Here is a 6000-nt window from a genome sequence, read left to right on the forward strand (position 1 = left end):
TTTATGGTTGAAGGTTTCCCTCTTTGAAACAATAGGATCACTTCCTCTAGCAGAAAACTTCAGTTTCTTGCCAGTTTTGGAAGAGTTCCGGGAACTGCACTAAGTGTTCCAGTGTTGGTGGTCATCCTTAAACCACCGCCCTTTATACCAACATTTCATAGAGCACAATCAGCCTAGTGCTGCCATGCATTCTTTGCACATTTTGTATTACAGCTCTCTTCTTGGACTCATACATAACCCTTCGGATTAAGGGGGGGAATGTTGGACACCTAATCCTAAAGGGTTAGCGTGGAAGTTGAATGGACAAAGCAGTCCAAGAGACCTTGGGATCTGAATCCCAAGAGTCACACATTGTACTATAAATGTATATCTGATGTTAATAAAAAGAAGCACTCACTGATTTATCTTTCCTATTGTTTTTCTATCCATGTGTGTTTAACAATTTCTTCAGGGTCTTCTAGAACTTTAAAATTATCCTGACTTCCCTTTTTCCCTTCAGTATGTTGTTTTTTTGATCCATTCCCCCCCCCTTCCTCTACTCGTCACTCTCTGAAAGTTTTCAGTCTCCTTCATTGTATTAAGTTTTTCTTTGGGATCTTCTTTGCTGAGAGGGAAGTATCTTAACAAATTCCCATGTTCATGGCATCTGTGGCATATGAAGGGTATATGCTCATAGTCTACCTCTTGCACCCATTCCTCATCAAAAACTTCCAGGATAACTTCATCCAGAAGAGCTCCTGATAGATCCATTTCTACACAGATTCTAAGAAAGGAGGTATATTTTTTCCTTCTTATGGCTTCAGAAGCTTTGACATAGCATCGTTGTTTATTTCCAATAGCAGCCAATGATTCAGTTTTCCAATAATCAAGAGGTATAGAGTAGAGCCTTACCCACACAAGAACCAAAGAGAAAGTCTCCCTTTTTGGGACAAAGTTCATTTTCCAAGGTCTCATATAGAGGCCTGCTGCAGCGAAAAAATAGGGTCCTCCTTCGAATATTTTGTCTTTGTCTTCGATGTTGGAGAACACTACTATGAAGAATCCTTTTGACCCAAGATGTAGGTCAATGCCCCCTTTGGGCTTCCAATGATACTTGATCCACATTTGTAAATCCTTTTCAGTGGGCCATAGTCCCATGAATTTATAGATAATGGTGTAGGTTCCCATATGTTCCCTGTGCTCCTATAGAGAAAGATCCTTTAATATTACTCGAGGAGTGATTTCTGCTTTTGGTTTGCAGGGTCCTTTTTGTTTTTTGTCTCTTGGACCCAGAATTTTGTCTTCTTCCTCTTTGTCCTTTGTGCTACTATTTTCCTTTGTTCTGGACTCGACTGTTTCCTTTTCCTTGTCCCAGTTTTTGTAGTTCCTATCATTTTTACTGTTTCCAGTTGGAGATTTACTTCCACTATCCACTGCATCTTTTTAGGAGGGAGCCGAGCTCCCGACCCTGCCACTCTCCATTTGAATCATCCTCTGTTCGCTGAGAAACCCTATCTGCTACGCTTCTCCTGCTCCCAAGTTTGTTGGTAGCTTTATTAATAAAAAAAATTACAATTTAAAAAAAATAAATTTAAAAAATATTTACAGATCTAACATCTAACATCTAATATCTAATGCCTACACATCTAAACTAATACTTACACCAATGTAGATACATCTTAACCCCGGATCTATCAAGCTTTGAGAGCGATCAAACCTCTTGAGGTGAAAACCTCTTTTTTGAGTGAAAAACTTGAGGAAAGGTTTGCACCTCCAGATATATCAAACCTTTAGAGGTGAAACCCTCTTTTTTGAGTGAAAAACTTGAGGAAAGATCTAACATATAATATCGAATGCCTACACATCTAAACTAACACTTACACCAACCTAGATCCATCTTAACCCCAGATCTATCAAGCGTTGAGAGGGATCAAACCTCTCAAGGTGCAAACCTCTTTTTTGAGTGAAAAATTTGAGGAAAGGTTTACACCTCGAGAGATATCAAACTTCTCAAGGTGAAGACCTCTTTTTTGAGTGAAAAACTTGAGGAAAGGTTTGAACCTTGGGAGATTTGATCCCTCTCAGCGCTTGATAGATCCGGGGTTAAGATGGATCTTGATTGGTTTCAATCGTGTGCAGTCATAAAAAAATTATTGAACATATAATTATTTTGATCATTTTAAATATGCTAAATATGTCTAATATTAATTTGGTCAATTTAACTTTAACTTTGATTAGTTACCTCAATTTTTTGAGATGAGAGACACTGTTAATAACTTAATGATGAAAATGATAATGTGAATAATAAGAATATAGTGAATTACAAACAATATTCATTACGATCAATCTAAAACTATTTTCTTCTACTATTCGTATTGTCATACCTATTAGTTATCTTATATTACTGTGTTTGAATGTAAAATGATTAAAAATGTTGAGTGATGGAAAATGGGAATAATAATAATTTAGCCAATTACAAATAGTTCACAGTTTTAAGATGAAGACATTTAAGGTAAGTGAAAATTTTATTTAGGAAGAAAATTCAAGTATTTTATTTATGGTTGAATTACTGTAACAAAGAAGTCAATCCACATTATGAATACTTTTTATATGCGTACACTGAGAGAGTTTATATGTTTTGGGGGTGAGATAGAGATTTAGATGGAGGGGGGGAGAGGGAGGAAGAGAGAGGCAAACACATGGAGGGAGGAAGAGATATAGATATAGAAAGAGAAGTGTTAGAGAGAGAAATAAGGGAAAGAGAGGGAGAGGGAGTGGAGATAGAGATAGATAGATAGATATGGAGAGGGAGTGTGTATGTTTAGGGGGTGAGATAGAGAGGTAAGCAAGGAGAGACAATGGGAGATAGAGATACAGATGGAGGGGACAAATATGTGCCTAAACTAAAATCAATGCAAACTATTAATCTAATTACCTTGAAATTAATGTACATCATACGCTGCATCAAATCAACATATACATTGAAATCAATGCATCTAGTGCAAGCAATCAAATAGGATTAAAAATCAACATCTACACTAAAATCAATGCATCTAGTGAAAACAATAAAATAGGATTAGAAATCAAAATCTACACTAAAATCAATGCATCTAGTGCAAGAAATCAAATAGGATTAGAAATCAATATCTACACTAAAACCAATGCATCCAGTGCAAGCAATAAAATAGAAGTAGAAATCAACATATACACTGAAATCAATGCATCCAGTGTAAGGTATTAAATAGTATTAGAATTTGACATCTACACTAAAATCAATGCATTTAGTGCAAGTGATCATATATGAGTATAAATCAATATCAACATTAAAACCAATGCATCCAGTGCAAGCAATTAAATAGGAGTAGAAATTGACATCTACACTGAAGTCAATGCATATAGTATAAGGTATTTTATAAAATTAAAAATAAATATCTACAATAAAATCAATGCATCTAGTGCAAGTGATCAAATATGATTAGAAATCAATATTGGCATTGAAACCAATGCATCTAGTGCAAGTAATCAAATAGGAATATAAATCTACATCTACACTGAAATCAATGCATCTAGTGTAAGGTATTAAATAGTATTAGAAATAGACTTCTATACTAAAATCAATGAATCTAGTGCAAGGGATCAAATAGGATTAGAAATCAACAAATACACTAAAACCAATACATCTATTTTTAGTGAAAAACCAAAATATTCATGACTTTCTAGATCTAGCTTATATGTCTATATTTTTCTTTGTGTGTCTCTTTCTTCTTCCCTCTCTCTCCACCTTCTATTATGTGTCTATCTCCCCCCCCACAACCTTCTCTCCCCCCGTCCCTCTCTCCCCCATCTCTCTCTCTCCACCTTTCCCTCCCTTTCTCTATCTTCCTCTTCTTCCCTATCCCCTCCTGCCATCTATAATTATAGCTTCCTCCATCTCTCCTTATTTGTCTCTCTATCTCATCCCCCTAAACACATCTCTCTCTCTCTTTCTCTCTCTCTCTCTCTCCCTTTATTTTTCTCTCTCTTATTCCCTCTTTCCCCATCCATCTACATCTCTATCTCCCTTTGTCTCTCCTTATTTATCTCTCTATATCAGCCTGCATACACTCTCTCTCTCCATATATATCTATTTCTCTATCTCCCCCTCTTCCTCTCCATCTCTCTGCCCCCCCCTCTCTCTACCCCCTCCATCTATATCTCTATCTTAGACCCCAAACATACACACACTCTCTCCATATCTATTTATCTATCTCTCTCTCATTCTCTCTCTCTCTCTCCCCCCCCTCTCTCTCTCTCCATATCTATCTCTCTTCCCCCCTCCCTCTCTTTGCATCTCTCTTCTAACCTCTCTCACCCCTCCATGTATATCTCTATCTGTCCTTGTCTTTCCTTCTCACCCCCAAAACATACACTCTCTCTCCATATGTATCTATCTCTCTCTCCCTCCCTCTCTTTGCATCTCTCTTTTAACCTCTCTCACCCCTCCATGTATATCTCTATCTGCCCTTGTCTTTCCTTCTCGCCCCCAAAACATACACTCTCTCTCCATATGTATCTATCTCTCTATCCCTCCCTCTTTCTCTCTCTCTTTCTCTACCCCTTATCTCTCTCTCTCTCTCACACGCACACACCATAACTCCCTTCTCACTCCCTCTCCCTCTCCACCTTTCTTTGTCTATGTCTTTCTTGCCCTTACAACTCCATCTCTCTCTGTCTTCTCTCTCTTCCTTCCTCTCTCCCCCTTTCTCTCCCACCTCCCTCTGTCTCTACCCTTCATCACACATACTATGTCTCTCCACCCTCCAACTCTGTCACTCTATCCCTCCCTCTCTCCTTCTCGCTCTCCCCTTCTCTCCCCCTTCCATATTTATGTTTCCCTATCTCTCTCTTCCACTTCTTTCCCTATCTCTATACTCTCCTTTTCTTTCCCTTCCCTTATCTCCTCTCTCCCTCATTCCATATTCATCTCTCCCTTATCACTCCATATCTCTCTCCACCTCTCTCTCTCAATGTCTTTTTTCTTTCCTTCCTCTCTTTTCCCTTCCAGATCCATCCCTCTCCCCTCCTCTCTCTCCTCTCTCTCAAGTCCCCTCTCCCTTCCTTCCTCTCTCTCTCTCCCTTTCTCTCTTTCCTCCCTCTATCTCTCCCCCCATCACACATACTCTCCCTCTCCATCCTCCAACTTTGTCACTATCTCCCTCTCTCTCCCCTTATCGTTCTCCCCCATCCATATCTATGTCTCTCTTCCTTTCTCTTCCCCTTCTTTCCCTATCTATATCTTCTCCATTTCTCTCCCTTCCCTCATCTCCTCTCTCCCTCATCCCATCTTCATATCCCCTTGATCATTCCATCTCTCTCTCCACCTCTATCTGTCAATGTCTTGTTCTTCCCTCCCTCTCTTTCCCCCTCCAAATCCATCTTTCCCTCCCTCCATCTCTCCTCCCTCCTATCACTCTTTCGTCCTCTCTCCCCCTATCTCTCCCACCTGTATGTCTTTCTCCCCCACTCTATTCTCCCTCCATCATGCACTATATTTCATCTATCATTGTTAGTCACTTTGGTTTCTCTCTTTACTTGGATCCTTGGTTAAAATGCATCTATCCTCGATTTAATCTCTATGGGAACATTTTTAGTAGTCATGAGGATCGAGGGTTTAGATATACCTCAAAAGTAATTATAATATTTTTTTCTTTTAGATTTAATTAAAAAATGTTATAAAAGAAAATTAACATAAAGTATTTGTAAAATATTTTGATTTTGAAATAAGTTATAGTTTTTGGGGATGTATATTGATAAGCCATGGTTTTGGCCCATGGTATTGTAATAGAATAATTTAATCCATAACATAATAATCAAAAGCATAGATGGTTGATGGTATTGATAAACCATGGTATTAGCCATGGTATTATGATTTTCTTCTATCCTCTACTTCTATTTATTTTTCTTTTACGGGTATTAGCCCATGGTATTGTAAAAAGTCCTATTTAGAAGTTAATAATATCCATGGTAAATATTCATGATTAA

Source organism: Pinus tabuliformis, chromosome 3_1, assembly GCF_031772625.1.
Source record: "Pinus tabuliformis cultivar Carrire ecotype Pingquan chromosome 3_1, CPIR1, whole genome shotgun sequence".
Lineage (NCBI taxonomy): Eukaryota > Viridiplantae > Streptophyta > Pinopsida > Pinales > Pinaceae > Pinus > Pinus tabuliformis.